A 25037-nucleotide genomic window follows, 5' to 3' on the forward strand; every position below is an offset into this window, starting at 1 on the left:
TTGAAAAACCAAAAACTACCCATTCAAACTACACAGTAAAGAAACTATAATATCATAATTATCAGTCACAAAATTTGGAATCACACACAAAGTAATCAGATTTTGTAGTAATAATATAAGTTGCTACAAAGTTCTATTGCAATGGATGTTTTTAACTACATTTTGATAAATATTGCTTAACACCAGAACTACAAATGAGTAGGGAAAAAATCAATAGTTTTATGTTATATTTTATTCTATTGTTTTCATGAGAAATTTATGTGCTACATCAAATTTGTGAAAGATTATGAGAATTCTTACATTTTAATCTTCCTGAGGAGGAATCAGTCCAACTCCCTGAGTATCCTAGATGTCCTATCCCCAACCAAAGAATAAAAATATAAGTAGTGTTACAGCAACTGACATATATTTATGTTACTAGAAAGTATATAAAATAGGGGCCAGAACAATAGCACAGTGATAGGGTGTTTGCCTTGCATGGGGCCTATTCAGGATGGACCTGGTTCAATACCCAGTGTCCCATGGTTCCCCCTAGCCAGGAGCGATTTCTGAGCACCTAGCCAGGAGTAACCCCTGAGCATCATAGGGTGTGGCTCAAAACAAACAAACAAAAAAGAATGTATATGAATTAATGGGGAAAAGTTAAAGAGATAATAGCCAAAAATAATACAAATTTAAGAAAATTGTAAGCTACATAAGTCTTGATTTCAATGAACACAACTTATAAGGCAGAAAAAAATTGTTCAATTCTTCAAAGTTGTATAATAAAATAAAATTGTTAATAAAATGATGTTATAGAGAAAATTTTATAGGACACCAGAAAAAAATTCCACAAACTTTCAGAGAAAAATTGCAAGAAATTTCTCTTCACAGAAAATATCAGTGAAAAAGTAAAATATTGAAAGAAAAAGAGCTGTAAACTTCATATTTTAGGTTCAGCAAAAATCTTTTAATAAATGCATGCAAAAACAAAGCTAGATCACCATTCAAACCACATGAGAAAAAAGTTAATGAAGATTCCTTATCAGAAAAGAAATATAATTATAAATGGAAATAATTATCTACTTAAAATGGTCCACAAAAATGACAATAACATAGATAACCTTACAAAATCTTTCTTGTTCATTATATAATTCTTTTCTTAAAAAATTAACTGTTTATAGTGGGATATATAAAACAATGTTTAATGGATTTTTCTTGCACACATCTTGAATTCATCCACAAAACTACCACAATTTGGGCCTGGAGAGATAGCACAGCAGCGTTTGCCTTGCAAGCAGCCGATCCAGGACCAAAGGCGATTGGTTCTAATCCCGGTGTTCCATATGGTCCTCCGTGCCTGCCAGGAGCTATTTCTGAGCAGACAGCCAGGAGTATCCCCTGAGCACTGCCATGTGTGGCCCAAAAACAAAAACAAAAAAAAAAAAAAAAAAAAAAAAAACCTACCACGATCCCAGGATTAGGCCATGAGCATTTAATGGAAAACTCACTTTTAAAAAAGTTTTTGGAGATGTCACATTAAGGATTCTAGAAGGAAGAGAAAGAAAAAGAGAAAAGACAGATTTCCATAATTTGTTGAAATTTATTACTATACAGAGCTACGAAACTCAAACAGATCAGCAAAGAAAACTTAAGGGCTGTTTAAAAAAAGCTTCTATTGTATTAGTAATGTGTCACTTGTTATTTTTAATGAAATTTAAAAGACTAAATTTTTTACAGCAAAGTAGGGCTAAATTCTATTTTCATATCATTTTTAAAAAAATCAATATCTTTGTTTAAGCATTATGATTACATAGATGTTTGTAGTTGGGTTTCAGTTATAATAAACCCACCCCCTTCATCAGTGTAACATTCCCACTACCAATGTCCTCCATCTCCATCCTTCCCAATTCTTGCCTGTATTTGAGACAGGCATTATATTGCTCTCATTTATTTATTTATTTATTTATTTATTTATTTATTTATTTATTTATTTATTTTTTGAATTTTTGGTCACACCCAATGCCACTTCGGGATTACTCCTAGCTCTGCACTCAAAAATTCACTCATGATAAACTCATGGGACCATATGTGATGCTTGGGATCAAACCCAGGTAGCTGCATGCAATGCTCCAACTGCTGTGCTAACTTTCTGACTCCTAAATGTTTTATTAATACAATTATTATCCAAAGGGTAAGTGATGTAGCTTGTTAAAATAATTTGTTAATGGCAATAAAATTTGTCCTGCATAAGTTAGAACCTGGGTTTGGTTTCAGTACTGCCAAAATAAATAAATAAAGCAATGGACAATTATTAGCATAAAATTTGGTGTTATAATGGCCTTTTTCTTAACTTTACAAATTTTTCTATATAATATAAAAGGTTAATAGACACATTAACTTGATGATGTATAGTATAAAAAGATGTATTTTTGTGACATCAACAACACAAAGATAGACATGAAGCTAGAAAATATCAGTTCATTATGCCATTAAAATTAAGTTAATAAAATTGAAATTAAAGTGATATTTTTGACTATTTTACTTTTCCCTTTGATAAGCATGGCTAAAAATCTATAGAATATAAATGGGGGTTAATCCTGGCTCTGTACTCAGGACTTAAGTGAGTCATCCCTGCCAGTGCTTGATGAGGCATATGGAATGTCAGAGATCAAACAAAAGTTGCTTGAGCAAGAGTAGAGCCCTACCTGCTGTACTGTAATTTTAGCCTCAGATCTGAGGGTTCTTAAAGGCCACAAATGTCACACCCAGTGTTTTTTGGAGACACAGTGCTAAATTTCACAGATATGGGCAAGTGTGGTATCATATAGTATAGATAGATAGATAGATAGATAGATAGATAGATAGATAGATAGATAGATAGATAGATAGATAGATAGATAGATAGATAAATAGATAGATAGATAGATGTATATATACATGTGCATATATATGTATGTAAATGCTTGATAAACTCACCAATTAGAACCACACTAACTGAAATCAGCATTTGCATAAAGTGAACCTAAATGGAGACTAACCCTACCCTGTTGACCCAAACTTAATTTCTGCAGAACAGTTTATCTTTGTATACTGGGAGACTCTGTTACTTGTATTTCAATGATTATCTGCTATAACACTTCAGCTTGCAGTAACAAATGAGCTTCATAATGTTTTATAGTGCTATAACATGGTAATTGTAATTTGACCAGAATTCAGTTTCAACAAATTAAGTAGTCAATTTCATCATGTTAATAGATATCCTATTAAAAATACCTCTCTAGGAATATTTAGGAGAAAAAGTATTGAAAGGAATTTAGAATGACCTTAAATTAGTCCCCATCACTACATCTTTACTCAAAATTATATAAATCTATTGTTTATTTCTATCTAAATCTAAATATTTAAAATATAGGCATGCATGTCATGTATTTCACATGTATGCATTTAGAGATTTTATGAAATTATGAGAAAACAGTCTCATTTGATGAACAGATACTTTATAAGAAAGGTGCTATTAATTAATAAGACAGGTAAGTTTTTAATTTGGGGGAGATATAAATGTGTGTGCAGACAAAGGAAACATGACTTGATATAAACTAGACCAAACTCTGACTCTATATACACTTAGACTTTTAATTTTATTTGTGATTTTTAGTGCAGTAATTAGTTTTTATTTAGTTAAGTAGTAGAGATGAGAGGGAGAGGGAGAAAATGTTTTAAAATAAATGAAGAAAAATCAAGCATTCCACTTGGGGTGTGAGAAACTCAAGAATGTATTGTCAAGTTTTAATTTTAAATATTAATTGGTTAAACTTTATTTTGGCATTTTCATATACCTGCATTCAGGCATCACTCCTGGTAGGCTCTGGGGACTTTATGTATAGTCAGGGACTGAACAACATGCAAGTCAGGGGGCCTATTTCCTGTACTAGAGATTCAATCTCTCAAATGTTTTTAGTTTATTTTTAATCTTAAAATTGAGTAATCAAAGAGATACTAAGATGGAAGTGATTACATTCTAAATAGAGTATGCCTATAAAATATTTTTCTTGTGTTCATTTTGTAAGTCTCATTTCTGCGCCTGTTATGCACTAAGCCTATTATAGTTAAATTGGAATCTAGGTGGTGACAATTGTACTACATGAAATGTTTCTTCCAAAATATGGTATTAGAAAATCTATGTTGTTGAACTACAACCTTGAAGCAGTAAAACTTGTAAAATATGACTTCTTTTTGATTTAGCCATATATACAAGTATGTATAAATATATGTACATATTCATATCCTTTATTAACTCAAAGTTATTTTTAAACCAAAATAGATTTAGTCACATCTGAAATGCACATTATGATTTTAATGTCTAAATAAGTTTAATAATGTTTGGAATATGGCGTATCTGGCATCCTTTGACCTAGGAACAAATAGTTCTCAATAAATATAAAGACATTTTTTAATAGTCCTTCATTTTCACTAATTACAGTCTGGCTTATATTTTGACTTTGTACTAAAAAAGATATTATACAGGCCAAAAACAGAGTATTTGTTACTAGTAAGATGATGTAGAAAATAGCACCTCAAGTAGGCAAAAGCATGACTAGACTTTTAATATTACAAAATAATTTCAAGAATAGAAATCAATTAACAAATTACAGTAAATTATACTTTAGTCGTTGTTAATGTTTTTATATTCTGATATATTCTTTTCTATCATTTGCTTTAGAGATACAGCATATTTTAGTAGCATTTTTCTTAACTGTTTTTATTTTTTATCATTTGCCTATTGAGATGATTTATATATTGTTTTTTTCTGAGAAGTGCTCCAAAATGAAGAATTTAAATAGGCATAGATTGTGGAATTTATAATGCAGATATCATTAAGTGAGGCAGGAAAGAAACGAAATAAAGGGATAGTATATGCACAGGTCACTGCTGTAGATAGATGAAGCTCAATCCCAGTGGTGCCATCAAGGAGATGGTGTGTAACAGAGATCAACAAAGTCCACCTCTCTGCTCAAATTTAATACATTGCCTGTTTCTCAGCACCTTCAGGCTATAGCAACACTATATTGTGAACCATGGAAACCATGGAAAAATGTCCATTTTACTTCTGTTTCCTCTCCACATGTAGCACCCTCCCCCTTTGTTAATGTCCATAACTTATTGGTATGCAGTTTTTGTGACTACTATAACATTAACATAGGACGGTCTGTATTGATGTTACTGGACACTCAACATGCATCATCAGTCTGAAAAAAAGGGGGCTCAGAAAGTCATGACATTTTGGTACAACTGAGCAAATTGAGTCTGTAAAACTCGTCTGGAGTGAAGGGAACACAGAGATCTAAAAATGCCTGAGAGAAAGAATTAAATTGATGAGTTATTTTCCCTGATTTTGACTTTCTGACTCTGATTTTCTGACTATCTCTCCCTCCTCTTTTTTTCTCTCACAATCTGCTATCTCTCTCGGATATATATTCCATTTTGAATATAAAATGCATTTAAATGATTCTTAACATAATACCATCTATAATATTAGTAAAGAGGAAAAAGAGCTTATACCAATAAACAAATCAAAAAGTTGCAAGAAAGTACAGACATTGGGCATTAGACAGCATGATGGACAGGGATTGAACCTTGCAGCTGAATGAACAGGATAAATGATAACAAGCTTTATTGATAGCAAGCCTAAACAACAAGCTCCACTAAGGAAAAATAAAATCTGAACATTGTATGTCAGCAATTCACAAAGCCTCTGAACAGATTACCCAAGGATGTAACAAAGATGAAATTAGCATTAGTATCTCTAGAGCTTACAAACATCATAAAACCAAGATAAGGTGTTTTGGTATGCATATAAACAAGCAATGCTAAAGCATTTGTTTATTAATTTGAAAAGTGAGATTTAGCTTAAAAAGCTATAGGATTAAGTAAAGATAGAATCTTTATTCTAATGTGCCACATAGAAAAGCATGAGGAACATACTGCATATAAAATAAGGAGTTGGCTTGTGAAAAGACAAGAGCCAAATCTAACACTCTCGCTAGATTTTAAGATGTTTTCATAAGTAAGAAACATATAATTATATGTTTATGTAATTAGTGTCAGTAATTAGATCTTTCTTTTAAATGATGTACTATTATCAGAAAAAGAAGATAGTTTCGAATTTCATCTTAAAGATTGCTCCGTATTCTATAATAAAGTAAGGAACATAATTTTTGTTTGTTTTTGTTTGGAGGGCCATACCCTCAATTTTCAGGGCTTACTCCTTACTGTGCTCAGAAATTACTCTTGACAGTAGGGGATCATAGGGGTGCCAGGATTAAACTTGGATCAGTTACATGCAAGGTGAACACTCACCCCATTGTACTGTTGGTACAGCACCCCTGAAAATATTAGGGTACCAGGTGAATTTAGTTGATCACTTTAAATCTCACCCATGAACAGGTAGCCAAACAGAAAATGGGATGGTTGAGGGCAGAAGATGACAGCAGATAGACTGCAGGATCAAGTAAGTCCAGCTCAGATCTTAAGACCAGACAGAATGTAGAGTACAGGCAGGCTTCAGGAAAGCACAGACAAGGGCAGAATACAAGCAGTTCTTAGTGGTTAAGAGTTAGGCAAGACTAGGTGCCCCGGCAAGGACAGAGACTAAGTCTAGGAATCTCACTCAAACGCACCAGGACCATGGCCAGAGACTAGAAAATCCAAAACAGGACAGTACAAACTTTGAGGGTACAATGGAGAGAAGCCTAAAGGCAGCAGGTACAGAGCACAGGATTCTTGTACTTTGTGACAGGCTTCAGACTAAGGAAAGTTAGGACAAGACATAAGGAAATCGGGGAACAGTCTAAGGAAGTCTTACACACATGATTTCAGACCAGAAGAACAGATACGGGATTGAAAGCAATGAAATGATGGGACCTATTCAGCATACACTATATTCATATTGACCACTTAGAATGGGTCCAAGAGGTATACATGGAACAGAGCAAGGACAAGACAAATGACATTTTATGCAGGTTAAGGAGAGGCCTGGGCATTTGCAGAAGAACCCAGAAACATCTACTTAAACTGAATAATAAACTCTAATTTCTTATCCTTCCAAATTTTGTATGCAAATCTTTCATGCATTTCTCAAGAACCCATCAGAACAGGAAAATTCACTTTAGCACTAACACTACCACCCTGGATTAAGGAATATGATTTTAACAATATAATAATTGCATTTGTCCTATAATCCTTGGTTTTCATCTTTAAAATATAACTATTGAAAATTAATAAATATTTTTTACAATAGCTTTCTTTTAGAGTTTCATCTTTTCAAATTAAAGTTAGGAAAAACCCTATGAAAGCCAAGGAAAATAAATTGAAATACAGCAAACATGATAGAAAAATGTTCATTCAACACTGGTGAATGGAGGGAACTGGAACATTGTACAACTGCAAATCAACTATCAACAACTTTTTATTTCTGTATCTCCTGGTAATTTAATTTCAGAAATTAAAAAATTAATATCAGGTTTCAATGTAGAATATGCAATAGGCCTATTCTCATTGTTCTTCCTAGAAGAATATGCTAATATTATAATAAACATTCTCACTACAAGAAAAAGAAAATATTCATTTATTCTTCATTACAAAAGAAACAGTTTGTTATAAACTATTTATGTAAATGTATATCATTTCCAATGATTCTCAAAAGAAACTAAAGATGCAATTCTATTATCCCATAAAATGGATTTAGCTAAAATTAATGCATTTATATATGTAAGCATTTGAACATTTGTCTAACCTAATGACAAGAATTTTTGACAATAGGCTTTCTTCTAGTAAACAAATTAAATGTAATTGGTGAAGTTCACATTTATTCCGAAAAAATTCATATCTATTCAGAACTTCAGAATGTGATTTTATTTAGAAATTGTGGCTGCTGAAATCAATAATGTAAGGAACAAGATGGGTTCATATCGAAATAAGATGAGTTCTACATGTAATGAAATATCAAGTTAGACAAATTAGACAGAGATATAAAGGTGGTCAAATGAAGGTGGACTCACACATTAACATGATGTATTTAAAATCCAAGCCATTCTAAATGTTGCTGGCATTTATCAAAGTTTAAAAGAAAGGAAGAGTACAGACTATTAGAGTCTCAAAAAGAAACAATTCTGTCAACATCTTACTTGGAGAATTGTAGCTTCTTGAACTGTACCAGAAAAAAATAAACTGAATAAATAATACACTGGGTAAATAATGTTACAGTTAGTGACATATATTTATGACATATATTTATGAAAACTATAAAAACTAATACATAGTTCATAAAGTACAGTAATTTTAAAATTTAAACTTTGATAAATTTGTACTAAAAAATAACTGTGAGCACCAGAAACAGAAAATAGAAAAATTTTTTTTGGCTTTTGGGTCACACCCAGTGATGCTCAGGGGTTACTCCTAGCTATGTGCTCAGAAATTGCTCCTGGCTTGGGAGACTATATGGAACTCTAGGATATTGAACCAGGGTTCATCCAAGGCTAGTACCAGCAAGGTACCAGTCCCCAAGAATTAGAATACTAACTGAAATTTCAGTGATACTACCATGCAAAGTGAATCACAAGTATTTGGTTTCTGTGTGTGTGTGTGTGTGTGTGTGTGTGTGTGTGTGTGTGTGCACGCGCGCGCACGTGCGTGCGTGCGTGTGTGCTGCTCAGGACTTGCTCCCATCTCTATTTGCAGATTTACTCCTGGTGCTACTCAGGGGATCATAAAAGATGTCAGATCAGGTGTATGAAAGAAAAGCACCATATCTTCTGCAATATAGCTCTAATCTGAGTTTTTTGTTTTTAGTTTGTTCTTAACCTAATAAATGTATTGTGTCTGCTTTGGGGTCAAATACAAATGTGTATTGTTTATATTGTTGTATGACAAGTCTGGCTTCTTTTACTTAACACTATTCTTATAAACTCCACCCATATTGTGGATAAAAACACTCCATATAGTTGTTTAGTGTCTTGAATATGATTATATTAATATATGTGATTCTAAGTTTGATAGATATTTAGATGACTTCCAATTTTGGTTAAGACTTATGTTGCTAAATATATTTTAGTGTGCATAGTAATTATATAAAACTATAGTTACGTTTTTATAAACTAACATACATTCAGCATTATAAAGTCAACATCACAACAATAGACCAGAATTCCTATATGTATTTACTTTTATTATTTATTTTAAAATATTCTAATTTATGTTAATTATATGTTATATTGGCATAGTGAATCTCATTGATTAAAACTTTTATTTCTCTAATTACCAATGAAATTAAGCACATAGTCAAACTTATTAGTAATAAGTAACAAAAGTAAATTTTATATAATACCTATATTGTTGGTTCATATTTATTTTAGACTGACTTATCAAATTGAATTTTAGAAGGTCCTTGTGCATTCCACAAAGAAATTATTTTGTTAAACATATTTCAAAAACCTTTCCGCACTCAGGCATAAATTTCATATTCATTTTGATAACTTTTAGTGAACAGACCTCATTAATTTTAATGAAGTGGCATTTTAAATATTTTTCTTATGTTTAATTCCCCATGTGTCTTGTTTAAAGATGTTTGCTTATTCCCATGTTATGCGTATGTACTCACATTTACATTAAGAGCTTAACCTTTGACATTTCGATACAAACTACCTGCAGTAAATTTCTGTGCATAATAAAAAGGCAAAATCTCATTTTACTGACAAAATATAACACCATTTTGAAAAGTCTACCATGGAAATGTCTATAATAAGAATCATCATTTTTATAAATCAGATGATTGTGTAAGTGAATTTCTGAAATTATTTCCATGCACTCAGATTCCAGGTTCTTAAATATTGGATCTTTATATCATAGTTTGTCATTGGCAGATTATTAGTTAATTTTTCCAGAGGTGGGGATTGAATTCAGTTCTCACACATGCAAGGAAAATATTCTATTGCTAAGCTACAACCCAGATAAAATAATGCATCCATGTAGTATAGTTGAGTCTCAAATTCATTGTTCTTCTGAAAATTATATTGGCTTCATTTTGCCTCTTTGATTTTCTATATAAATTTGGGAATAAACTCATCAATTTTACTAGCAGGAAAATAAAAGATATTTTATTTTTGTACAAGAATTGTATTGAGTCAATAAATATATACACATATGTATTTATATAGGGAGAATGCAGGACTCATCTGAAATATTACTCTTTTAAGTTATAAGTAACATGCTGTTGCTTTAGATATATTTGTGTCTCAATAATAGTATGTTTGTTTCTTATATATAAAATTATTGAATATTAAATTATGCTACAGACTTACAGGCAACTGGTAATCTTACTGCTATGGTATTCAAAATAGTAACCTTAAGTTAGATTATATAATTTTGATATACTTTTTTTTTTTTTGGTTTTTGAGTTACACCCAGCAGTACTCAGGGATCACTCCTAGCTCTATGCTCAGAAATCGCTCCTGGTAGACTCAGGGGACCATATGGAGTGCTGGAGTTCGAAACACCATACTTCTGCATACAAGGCAAATGCCCTACATCCATGCTATCTCTCCGGCCCTGATACACTTTTTCAATTGAAGTAACATTTATAAGAAATATTGTAAGTTGTCTAGGAAAGTCAGGGGAGGGAAGAAAAATAACTCAACTGATTAAGCACAAGTTTGGTTTGCTGAGACCTAGATTCAGTTCTGTCACTGTATTGTCCCCTAAATACTATTGGGAGTTATCCCCAAGCATAGAACTGGATCTGAACACAGCAGGGTGTGGTCTAAGAAATCAAGCAACAAATAAACCAACAAAGAAAATGTGCCAGTGTTTATAGACTTATAAATAAACATGTTTATACAATGTTATTTTATCATCACCCAAAATCTTCCCCCTGCCACAATATTGAAGTGCTCATATCCTTTCATTCAGTCTATTGTACATTTTTGGCCCACTCATCAGATAAATTCAGTTCTGAAGTCAGTGTCCCAGGGTCTGTTTTTTGTTATGTATTGTCTCTTTCCTTGATTTATTTTGTACCACAGTAAGATAATATGGTATGTAAGGGCATGCTAATGAAAGGGCCCAACAGACATAGGCCTGGTATATTACCCATCCATTTTATGTCTTATTTCTCACATTCCACTTGAAGACCAGACTTGCTTAAGAAATAATGCAAACTGTTATCTATATCTGACCCTCTGCATCCGTACATCAGGAAGAGCCTTGTCAAGTCCGGCCTTGTACCATTAAATATTGCTTGTATTATTTGAATTATGTATCTCATGCTATCTGCTTCCTGGGCTATATATCTAGTCCTGACACATGAACATGCTGATGATTGCTATATAAATTCTGAATCCCCTAGTTTCGGGGTCGAGTCAAAACCTGCTGCAACAGGAGAGGTTTAAGTCCAGCATGCTGGCTTAATAAACCCCACTTTGTGACTTGCATTGCCAAGTGGTCTCTTTTTCCTATTGCTGGGTTGCTAGCAAGAATCTAACAGATATGTGTCTTTCTCCTTCTACATACTTTGTTTAATATGACCCCCTTCAGTTATTTCTATGTTGTAGCAATATTTCCCAGATTTAATAATTTCTTTAGTGTGTGTGTGTGGCGGGGAAGGAGTTTAAGAATAAGATACTGTGAGGGCCTTGAGATTCCAAAGAATACACTGTCTATTATAGACAGGCATGTGGGATCAAGGACTACATTTACATCCAGCAGTGGCTGGGGAATCCAGAAATGTAGTCTATGATGCTCAAGGAACCATGTAGTACTATGGCTCCAAGTAGGGTCAATCATCTATAAAATATGTACCTTCACCTAGGTAGCATCTCTCTAGTCCCAAGATTTCATCTTTTCTAAGACATAAGTTGTATTTCCTTTCTAGGTACAATAACAACTTTATTCATATATCTGTCCTTGGGTGTGGAATTGTATCCAGAATGAGGTAGTAATGTAAGGAAGATAAGTATGCAGATATCTTACTCAATTGATGCTTTGGAGTTCTTTGCATAAATATTAGGATAGTTTTATTTTAAAGGAAGGGGTCACACCCAACATTCACCAAGGGCTAATCCCTAACCCTTCATTATCTCTCTTTTTTTTCTTTTTTGGTTTGTCATATAGGAACCCACATCTTATGTTGTTAAGACTTACTCCTAGTTCTGCACTCAGGGATCACTCCTGGCACTGCTCAGGGACCATACAGAGTGCCAGAGATTGAACCCAGGTCAGCTGCATTCAAGGTAAGCATCCTACCCCTGTACACTATCACTTTATTTCTATTTCTTTTAACAATAATTTCATTTTTTAATGCTTTCAAGTATTTTATCTCACCTCCTTTGTTAAGTTGATTTTTTTGAGTGACATTGTTTAAAAAAATGTTTCATTGGCAAATGTTGGCAGAATGTCCTTAATTATTTGTATGTCATTCTAAATTAGATTGCTTTCTTGAAACCTTTGTATTCTGTTTGTTATTTGCTTAAAGAGATAACATATTTTTGTACATTGATTTTGTAAACTTCCTCTGTATGTACTGGTCTATTGTTTTTAATAAATTTTAATTGGAATTCTTAGAGCCTTGTATGTTAATTCTAAGTAATGATAGTTTTATTTATTTTCAAATTGGATTACATTATTTTTGTCTAATTACAGTTAGACTTCAATTTAATGCTTATTAATAGTAGTGAGAATAGATATCCTTGTTTCAGGCCTGACCTTATAAAATCATTTTATATTTTTCCTTTAGATTTAATGCTAGGGGCCGGAACAGTGGTGCAAGCTGTAGGGTGTTTGCCTTGCACTCACAAACCTAGATGGGCCGCGGTTTGATCCCCCAATATCCCATATTGTCGGTTCCTTAAGCCAGGATCGATTTCTGAGTGCATAGCCAAAAGTGGCCAAATAAAGAAAAAGACAAAAAAGATTTAATGCTAAATTATGTTTGTTGTGTATAATTTTACTTTATAAAGTTATATTGTTTGCCTCCACATATTTGTTGGGATTTTTTTTCAGATCTAGATGCTAAATCTTTTTTTTTTCAGTGCACATCTTTTTTTTAATTTTATTTAAACACCTTGATTACATACATGATTGTGTTTTGGTTTCAGTCATGTAAAAATACCACCCATCACCAGTGCAACATTCCCATCACCAATGTCCCAAATCTCCCTCCTCCCCACCCGACCCCCGCCTGTACTCTAGACAGGCTTTCCATTTCCCTCATACATTCTCATTATTAGGACAGTTCAAATGTATTTATATCTCTAACTAAACTCATCACTATTTGTGGTGAGCTTCCTGAGGTGAGCTGGAACTTCCAGCTCTTTCTCTTTTGTGTCTGAAAATTATTATTGCAAGAATGTCTTTCATTTTTTTTAAAACCCATAGATGAGTGAGACCATTCTGCGTTTTTCTCTCTCTCTCTGACTTATTTCACTCAGCATAATAGATTCCGTGTACATCCATGTATAGGAAAATTTCACGACTTCATCTCTCCTGACAGCTGCATAATATTCCATTGTGTATATGTACCACAGTTTCTTTAGCCATTCGTCTGTTGAAGGGCATCTTGGTTGTTTCCAGAGTCTTGCTATGGTAAATAGTGCTGCAATGAATTTAGGTGTAAGGAAGGGGTTTTTGTATTGTATTTTTGTGTTCCTAGGGTATATTCCTAGGAGTGGATAGCTGGATCATATGGGAGCTCGATTTCCAGTTTTTGGAGGAATCTCCATATCGCTTTCCATAAAGGTTGAACTAGATGGCATTCCCACCAGCAGTGGATAAGAGTTCCTTTCTCTCCACATCCCTGCCAACACTGTTTATTCTCATTCTTTGTGATGTGTGCCATTCTCTGTGGTGTGAGGTGGTACCTCATCCTTGTTTTGATTTGTAGATGCTAAATCTTATCAAATATATCTTCAGCATCAACTAACATGTTTTTTATATTTTGTTTCTGCATACATTCACATAAACTTTTTTATCTATTCTTAATTTTATTTGATCATGTTAATGGAAACTAAAAATTATTAGTAAAAACTTGGCTCTTGGGCCCGGAGATATAGAACAGCGGTGTTTGCCTTGCAATCAGCCGATCCAGGACCTAAGGTGGTTGGTTCGAAAATCCGGTGTCCCATATGGTCCCCCGTGCCTACCAGGAGCTATTTCTGAGCAGATAGCCAGGAGTAACCCCTGAGCACCGCCGAGTGTGGCCCAAAAACAAACAAACAAACAAAAAACAACTTGGCTCTTTTTAATTCTATTTACATAAAATCAATAAAGTAATCTCCTATTACTTCATATCTACTGCTCATAAATATATTGAAAATCTAAAATTCTCTTTTGACTTTGACTAAACAAAAATATACTAGGTTAATATATCATAAAATAAACATAAAAAAGGTTCAAAGATCACCACGACCTATTTGAAAATCCAACAGTATGTACTTTCAAAGCAAGTAAAAAATTTAGACAATAAGTCACATCTGAGCCATAAGAAGTGTAGCAGGCTTTATAAAATAATAATGGCTACAATAAAAATTAAACTAAGCAGTTCTATAAACTTAAAATCTTCTGCCAATCACCTTAAAAATCACTAGCTTTTAAATGAAGACTACTTTTTATTGATTTGCCTATTTTAAAAGCTTATTTTTAATTCATCAGAGAAATCAACCCTATAATAAAATCTCAAATGGTGATATTTGATGTATCTGGCAATATTGCACTAATATTTGAACTACAAGAAACAGAAAAATAGGATTGGAAAATAAAGGCCTCTGAGATTTCTTCACAGTCTCATCATTCATATCTGAAGCTATTTTCCATTTGTACAAGTGTGGCTCTGAAAAACAAAATTGTGGCTTATGTTTTTTTCCGCCCATTCTTTTCAAAACCTGTCACCATCCTGGGCTCTGCTTTCTCAACTTAATGGGTAGCTTGATGTCTATTTTTAAAGAGATCAACTGCATCTCTGCTTCCTGCAGTCCCATCTGGCAGATCTGCTGCTCCTAACTTTGCAAGCAGTCAGAGTATGTTACAGTGTCTCTATTTTTTTCCTGTTTTTCCCCTTTTTTGTTCTTTTCTTTCTTTTTTCTTTTCCTGAGATTTTCTTTGCACAGTTGCTTTTGACTGTGATCTGATGACTTCAGCCACTTGCAAGCATTTGCAGTCTCTTAGAACCTTTCCTTTATCACTTTCAAGTATGGGCTCTAGGTATTAATCTACTGTGATCGTCACAGTCTGTTTATCTAAGTCTAATAATCTGAAAATTTCTAGTAACCTGAAATAAGTTATAGACCTTATTGTAGCTTTCTTTAGCTTTAAATGACTTTTGCTTTTTTGTTTGTTCTAACTAAATTTGTAATTCAATTTCACAGTTTATCTCCTGAATATTGTCTAATAATTTCATATGCTTTCTTCTATTGCTACAGATACATTATTAGTGTCTTGAAGGCAAAGGACAAGCTCTATGTTATTATCATATTTTTATATTCACAATAGCAATTTATAGAGGTGAGAATACTCAATGTATTCAATAATGAAAAGGATGTCCATTTGGAGCGTGCTTACAAATGAGTAACTAAAATTCCTCATATCCACTCCTGAAGCAATTTGCATGCAAAATGCTATGTAGATATTATATTAGGATTTTGATCCTAGTTAACTGAACATATGTTCCAATTTTTTCTGTTTGTTTTAGTTTTCATTGTAGATAGAGTCCACAGATTAGAAATAATGTTCTTCCAGGTAATCCAAGTCATACATGCTTTTAATATTTTAAGATGTATTATTCTCAAGTTCCCCTACCATAAAATGTAATCTTTAAAGAATATTAACGTCAGGATTGAAGCACTAGTACAGAGGATAGCACAGTTGCCTTGCATACAGCCAGCACTGCAGAATTTGGCTTCCAAATAAATAAGTGAAAAAAGTTTTTTATTAACATTCTATTTTAATGTTGATAAGTCATAGACAATACATACAAACAAAAGTGAACTGTTCTGAAGTTATTTTTTTTAATTCCAGGAATAATTTGCTTGATTAAAAAGAATTGCTCTCTTAATCATGTGACTTATAAGATATATCTCACAGAATATGCTCCATTTCTCTACACCCCAAAAAAACATTTGAGTAATATTTAAGTGATACTTTTATTTTTTCATTTTCTTTTAACCTTTGTAATGGCCTTTCTTCCTACACACTTCCTATCAACGTTCCACCATAATTATTTGATATCTATATGTTAGATTAACTATCCTTTTACCTTTCTAACTAAAATTTTATATTGTTTATTCTCAATCTGTGACTTGTTGTACATTGTTAGTATTTTAGTGTTATAATAATATGAATTCCTAAACCCTCAAATACTTTATATCATCAGTAAAACTTCCTTCATTCAAATTCTATTGACAAAAACTTATTTCTTATTTTTAGCATTTATTTTTGCAATGTATCCTACACAAGTATTTTCAACACATTATTTTTTCTTCTCAAAATACCTTAAAATAGAATATTTTTTACCCTAGTCACTATTTTCCAATTATACTCAACTCAGTAAAAGGCAAGGCATATTAGAAGCAAGATTTTTTGCATAAGTTACATGGATTCTAACCTATTTTCAAAATTTTCTAACTGAAAAAGCCTATCATCTGCACTTTTTTAATTTAATGTTTAAAATTGAGACAGAATTATTAATAATATCATTGAACTGTTATGAGAATTAAGAGATTTAGTGCAAATAATTAGAACTGTATCATAAACAATTATTATTTCAACCCATAATTTTCCAATAATCACACATTTTTCAGTTCAATTTATACATGCTTATTCAGTAATTATTGTATGCCAGGAACTATGCTCAATATATGATATATAGCAATGTTCCCCAAATGGATAACACCATCCTCTGGGAGACAACTAAAATTATATGGTACAAAAGAGAGGGTGGTACATTCTCTATTAAAGAAGTTAGATTTCTAAAAGGTCCCTTAGTGATTTTTTTCCTGATTATAGGGTGATAGGCCAAATAATTTTATGAATCTCTAATATTGATTGGCATTAACAAATACCTTCATTTCTCAATTTTTCCTTAAGGTGGAAGAAAAAAATAATGAACAAGTAAACAGGAAGAGACAAAAAATAGGCTTGTGGGATAGTATCTCTGAGACAATTTTTGGTTTTGTGTTTGTTTTTAGTTTGGAGTTCATATCAGGCAATTCTCTGGATTTACTCTTGACTCATCATGCTGGGATCACTTCTAACAAGGATTGGTGGAACTTATGGGGTGCTAGAAATGGAACCTTGATCTTCCATATGTAAGAGTCCAACCAACTGTACTATTACTACCACACCTGAGAACATTCTTTTTTTTTTTTTTTTTTTTTTTTTTTTTTGGCCACACCCGTTTGATGCTCAGGGGTTACTCCTGGCTAAGCGCTCAGAAATTGCCCCTGGCTTGGGGGGACCATATGGGACGCTGGGGGATCGAACCGTGGTCCTGATCCTTGGCTAGCGCTTGCAAGGCAGACACCTTACCTCTAGCGCCACCTCGCCAGCCCCCTGAGAACATTCTTAACACACATCAAGAGATTATCAAGAGGAAATAAGATAAACAGGTAAACAAAGACCCTAAGCATCATAAATTATTGGTACAAAGTCCTAAAATAGGTAAACCCATAACCTCATATTGTAACCACAGTGATAGGTATATTATTAGCAAGTGTTGAGCTTTTGTTGCTTTATATACCTTGTATGTTAACATTCTTATTGCTCATAATTATATAAATATTTCTTTCATGTTATACCTATATTTATTATTATTAAAGTAGTAATGCCAAATATTTATTAATTACAATTATAAAAATTTTAACATTTTATATAGCATATTATATAATATACCATATATTATATGTGACAGATATATAATATAAAATCAATTATAAGTGTTGTATAATATGTATTATATGTGTCTAATATATGATATATGACAAATGTTATATATAATTTAAAATAATTATAGGTGATTGTGATATAGAATATGTTATATGTACATAATATGTATTATATTTATGTATTATTTCTAAGAATAAAAATTAAATATAAATATTACTAAAATATCTATTTTATATTATTCAATATATCTATAAAGTGAATGATACAACATATATTTTATTTTTCTTTAAAAAAATTTTTATAATCAAGAAAATGTTATTTTTTATCTCCTTTTGAAATTTTCTTATTAACCACCACTTTTCAAGGTTTACTCTACAAAGATATATTCAAATAAAATGTAAAAATCATTTATTTTTCTTTGTTTTTGGGCCACACTCAGTGACACTCAGGGATTACTCCAGGCTATGCACTCAGAAATAGCTCCTGTTTGGGGGAAGCATATGGGACACTGAGTATCGAACTGAGGTCTCTCCTGGATCAGCCACGTGAAAGGCAAATGCCTACACTGTGCTAATGCTGTGGTCCCCAGATGTAAAAATTCTTTTTATTTTATCTCCATTTTTTACAATGGCACACTTGACCACAAGAACAAATAAAGTTATGCAATTTGCTGATGTATGGACAAATCTGGAGAAATATCCTGTTGAGTGGAATTTTTCAGAGGAAGAGTGACAGACATAATGATTTCACACATATGTGGCATACAAAGAAACATAGTTGGGGCCTAAAATTAATAAAAGCAACTAACACCTAAAAGCATTAGAATGGAGATCAGAAGAATGGGTTTTTGGTTGAAAGTTTACCATTGATGTGGGGGAAGGGAGAAAAGATAGTTTAAGGAAAGTGTACAATGAAGGAGGGAAATGGTTATTCTGGACCTGGGCTAGATGCTATAAGGGGGTAAACTATGCATGATATAGGACTAGTACCATTATTATACCACAAAGCCAATAAGGAGGGTGTTATATTTTGTTTGCAAGGGTCTCTAGTAACCAAGATTCATCTCTTAAGCACAGAGCCAGGAGTAATCCCTAAGAAAAGAATGGCCGGATGTGCACACAAAACAACAGAATGAAATAAGTAAAACTAAGATAGAGAACAATTTGTCCATCATGAAAGCAGCTGGCATAAAAAAAAAAAAACTGTAAACGCTCCAGCTGGCATCTCACACTACCACCAACTAGCCAACTCTTCATATGTGAAAAGTGCTATATGATTTTATGTGAGAAAGCAACAAAACAGATATTTGTGAATAAATATTGGTTTGACAGGAAATCAGATAAACTACATTTTTATTTTACTCAGAGACACGTACTTAAGTACAAGGTGCCAAACAGAATGTCTATTTAAAGAGAAAAAATTTGAAGATAAAATATACATGAGAGTGAAACTGAAGCAGATGGTTTAAATTGGTCCTTTGTTAGTCTTAAAAATTTTAAATAAAAATATTCTAAATTGAAGTTAAAAATAAAAGTCTCTTTTTCAAAAAATAAAATACAACATACACCTACAGTGTCTGGAAAATTTTTTTGCTTCCCTTTCCAATCCCCTCAAAAATATTTGTCTTACTCAAAAATTCTTAACCCAAACAAAAGTTATATATTTACATTTTAAAAATAATATAGAAGGTTTTTCTCTTTTAATTTCTCCTCAATCCTTCTAAGTAAATTTTGTTCAATAAAAACCATCTTTATAAAACTATCCTGGTAGAGAGTGGCATATGTTTTAAATAATTTTTCTTAGTTTAAAATTTTTTTACTTTAAAACTACATTTACATAATGTATTCTTTTTCCAGAATAACCTCTTTAAGAGAAAATATAGTACATTAGTTATTCTTCTGTAATCGTCTGGCATGTATATGTATAATACAATAATTATTCATATATTTAGCATTATATTTATTTATAAACAAAATGAGACACTGTAAATATATTTTGTATATGATAATATTAATCAGGTAATATACAAAATATCAAGTTGTTATTATGACAACAAATGCAAAATAACTGTCGTCAGAACTCATAAATTGGAAAAAAAATATTTGGGACATCAGGGGAAAAGTATAGAGTTAAGGACTGGCATTCAATTTGTGTGACAACTTTGATCCCCAGAAATACATATGATCCCCTGATCATAGTCAGGAGTAATCCCTCTCTGAGTACTTCCAAGATTAATACCTGTGCACAAGTACAGAAATTAAGTCCTGAGCATGGCCAGACACGGCCCAACAGCTCCACTCTCGACACTCTCACCACACACACAGACACACACTCACACACACAGATTGTGGTAGTATTTTATGTTACAAATACCTTAAATATTTTTGTATCAAGATTTTCAGTTGTCATTCACACCACAATCCTCTGCATGTTTACTTTTGGCTAATATTCTTATCATTATAGTTTACAAGTTGAAATTTTAAATGTTCTTTTTGTATTCAAGTCAGAGAGAGAAAAAATGTCACAACAGTCTTTTTTGGGGGGGGCTGTCAGAAAACAAAACCAGTCCTAACTTTACTTCACAAAACATACCCCACTTATTTTTCATTGGACAAATCTATACCTTCCCTATTCCCAACATTCATTGGAACCTAAGGTAAAGAACATTACAATATCTAACAATTGAAAACGAAAATGGTAAAAGAAAATCAACAAAGTATAATAACCTAAGCCTCTATTGAAAACATATTCCTATTACTTCTATTATTTTAACACATGGTTTATTATGTTTACTAAATATGGGATAGACACTTACTGGGTCTGTAACTACAATATTTAGTCATAAAAAATGGACATCACATGAGCCAGACCACAGCACAGTGGTTAGGGTTCTTTCCTTGCATGCAAGCCACCAGATTTCCATATCTGGTATCCTGTATCAACTTATACCACTCAATCAGGAGTGATCTCAGAAGTCAGAGTGATGTGTAAGCCTGGAGCATTAGTTGATATACCCCCAAAACAACAACAAAATGAGTAGCATAAACAGTTATCAACCAATGATTAAATACAGTAGAAAGAGTAGGCATTCTCATTTTAGATACAATATTTAATGACTATATTCAGTTCATCACTAAAGACTTTCAAATAGCACACCACTGGAATATAAATTACCTAAGCTTGTTTAGGTTGAAACTTGAGTAGCCTGATGGTTCATCCAAATGTTTAGGCTCCCTCTTCATGCTTAGCACATATTTGTACTCTTCTTTGTTAATAGATGATAGTATGAGATCATAATAAAAATTTCAGGTGAAAATCTATTAAAATTAGCATGTATTTATTCTCCATTGCTCCAACATGTATTTAAATAATTCTAAGTTCACCACTGAAAGTTCAATTATACCCATAACCATACATTGGTACTTTGCCTCAATTTACTTGTCTGTATTTCTTCTATTATGGAAATTATTACTAGGTTTTATATCCCAGAATTTCATATGTGGATGGAGAGGTGAGGGTGTGGGGAAGTGGTTTTAAGTAGTGTTAAGATTAACTACAGGTTGAGAATAAGAAATCATAGAAAATACTTTACATAAATTCCTAAACTTGTACATAGTATCATGACCCAAAATCTATTATGGCTAACTATCTAAATTAAAAAATTTAATGATCAAAGACAATTAAAAGCAGAACTTCCTTTTTACTAGTATAATTTGTGGTATCATAAATTAAAGTTGCAATTCACCTCTTCATTATTTATGCTCTGTGTTTCATTTGCTCTGAATAAAGGTTATTAAAAAGTGACTTTTTATTATTTCTGTCACTTTGAAACTCAAATTAGTCAATGGCTTAATTTTTTAAGAGACTTGATTAAGGTGAGTGCAGGAGGTCGCCAATTGGAGAGGGTGGAAGGCGACCATTCAAGGGAACCTTGAGCTCTGGGGACAGGCCAGAGTGAGTGCAGGAGGTCGTGGACTGGAGCGAGTGGAAAGTGGCCATTCAATGGAACCTTGAGCTCCCGGGACAGGCCAGAGTGAGTGCAGGAGGTCGTGGACTGGAGCCAGTGGAAGGCGGCTGTTCAAGGGAACCTTGAGCTCTCAAGACAAGCCAGAGTGAGTGCAGGATGTTGCCAACTGGAGAGGGTGGAAGGCGGCCATTCAAGGGAACCTTGAGCTCCTGGGATAGGCCAGAGTGAGTGCAGGAGGTCGCCGACTGGAGTGGGTGGAAGATGGCCATTCAATAGAACCTTGAGCTCCTGGGACAGGCCAGAGTGAGTGCAGGAGTTCACAGACAAGAGTGGATGGAAGATGGCCTTTCAATGGAACCTTGAGTTCCCAGGATAGGCCAGAGAGTGAACCTACACTGTCTGGCCTGAAGGGGGTGGCGATTGACCAGATTTGACTGGAGGAGGAGGGAAGGTCCAAAACTCAGCACATAATCCAACATACTCACGTAGATCCACATCCCGAGAAGGGACCCAGCCCTACGGCACAGGTGGCAAAAGCAGGCTGAAACCTGAAACTTGGCACTCCAAGCCAAGCCAATAAATGCAAAGAAAGATGGGTAAACCAAGTAAAACATTAACAATAGGGGAGATGGAGAGAAATCAGAACAAGTTTCCAAGTCCACCAAAATGCACAGACCCAAGAGAGAAAGACCTAAAAGCAGCCATGAGAATAGAATTTCAAGCCATGCTAGAAGAAATGAAAGACAAACTGGCCAGAGATTAAATAAATTAATAGATGAATAGATGAACAAATGAACCAATTTAAGCAAGAATTCCTACAAAATATGAAAGACTCCATACAAACAGAATTAAAAGAAATTCATAAAATTGTAGAAAGCCAGAAGAGCAGAATCGCACAGCTCGAGAATCACATAAAACAACTCAAAGATAAAGTGCAAACAAAAGACAACAAAGAAGCCAACAACAACAAAAAAATAGAAGGTAAAACACTGGAAGTAAAAGTCCAGTATTTAATGAACAAAGACAAAAGAAACAATCTAAGAATTGTAGGTATACCAGAAGGGGAGGAAACAGGGAAAGGGGAAGAACAATTAGTCAAGGACATAATAGTGGAAAATTTTTCCACCCTCTGGAAAGAAGCATATGAGCAAATCCAGGCGGTGAAATGAGTCCCCAACAAAATAGACCCTAACAAACCAACTTCAAGACACATACTAACTCAAATGGTAAGAAACAAAGATAGGGGCCGGGCGGTGGCGCTGGAGGTAAGGTGCCTGCCTTGCCTGCGCTAGCCTAGGACGGACCGCGGTTCGATCCCCCGGCGTCCCATATGGTCCCCCAAGAAGCCAGGAGCAACTTCTGAGCGCATAGCCAGGAGTAACCCCTGAGCATCACAGGGTGTGGCCCAAAAAACCAAAAAAAAAAAAAAAAGAAACAAAGATAAAGGCAACCAACTTAAAGCAATAAGGGAGAAAAAAAACCCTCAATACAAAGGAAGGAACATTAGAATCAAACTAGATCTCCCATATGAAATACTTCAAGCAAGAAGACAGTGGAATGACATATTTAAACAACTGAGTGAAAGAAATTTTCAACCTAGAATTGACTATTCAGCAAAACTCACATTCATATGGGAGAAAAGACTAAAATCATTCTCAAACAAAAATTTGTGCAAACAAAACCGACCCTAAATGGCCTACTCAGAGACGAATTACACAATCTAAACCCCTGATTGTAACAACCACTCTAAACAACACAACTGCACAACAGCCCTCTCTGTCAATAATCTCCTTAAATGTTAATGGACTAAACTCTCCCATTAAAAGACACATAATAAAGAACTGGATTAGAAAACATAAACCAGATTTTTGCTGCCTACAAGAAACATACCTAGAAGTACAAGATAGGCACAGGCATAGAATAAAAGGATGGAAATCAATTATCCAGGCCAATGGAAATAAAAAGAAAAACAGGGACGGCCATTATTATATCAGACCAAATTGCATTCAACCTCAAGAAAGTGATCAGAAACAAAGAGGGTCACTACTTACTGATCAGGGGAACAATAGACCAAGAAGTGCTAACACTGGTTAATATCTACTAACCTAATGCAGAGAAAGCAAAATATGTATGGCAATTGCTTGCAAAACTGGAGAAACACATGAAAGGAAATGTGATAATAGTAGGAAATCTTAATACTCCACTTTCACCTCTGGACAGATTCACCAGACAGAAAACTAACAAAGAAAAAAGAGCCCTAAATGAAAAATTTGAAGAACTAAGGCTAATAGATTATATAGGGTCCTTCACCCCCAAAAGCAGAATACACATTCTTCTCAAGTTCACATGGAACCTTTTCCAGAATAGACCATGCCTTAGGATACAAATCTAACCTGCATAAAATCACAAAGGTAAAGATTATTAGAAGCACCCTGTCAGATCACTGTGCAACAGAGGTCAAAATTGACTGTAAAAAGAAACAATGGAGAAAATCCAACACCTGGAGATTAAACAACATGCTGCTCAAAAACAGCTGGATCAAAGAGGTACTCAAGGAAAAATAAAAGATTTCTTGAGACAAACAACAATGAAAAAACAACTTGTCAAAACTTTTGGGACACAGCAAAAGCAGTAATCAGGGGGAAACTCATAGCAATAAAATCCTCTGTCAGGAAAGAGGAAAACGACAAAATTAGCAGCTTAAAGGAACATCTTAAGTAGCTGGAACAACAGCAACAAAGAAACCCAAACACAGCCAGAAGACAGGAAATAATAAAAACCAGAGCAGAAATAAACAATATAGAAACTAAGAAAACAATACAGAAAATCAATGAGACCAGGAATTGATTTATTGAAAGAATAAACAAGATAGACAAACCACTGTCAAGACTCACCAAAAGAAAGAGGGAAAACACCCAAATAAGCAGGATCACAAATGAAAGAGGAGTGATTACAACGGAACCAAAAAAAATCCAACACATCATGAGGACATATTGTGAACAACTATAGTCAGTTAGGCTAAAGAATCCAGAAGAAAGTAACAGATTCTTGGAAAAATACCAGCTTCCAAGACTAGACAAAGAGAAGTTAGAAAGCCTAATCAGGCAAATCACATCAGAGGAAATTGAGACAGTAATTGGGAAACTCCCCAAGAACAAAAGTC

This window comes from Suncus etruscus, chromosome 13, assembly GCF_024139225.1.
Source record: "Suncus etruscus isolate mSunEtr1 chromosome 13, mSunEtr1.pri.cur, whole genome shotgun sequence".
Classification (NCBI taxonomy): domain Eukaryota; kingdom Metazoa; phylum Chordata; class Mammalia; order Eulipotyphla; family Soricidae; genus Suncus; species Suncus etruscus.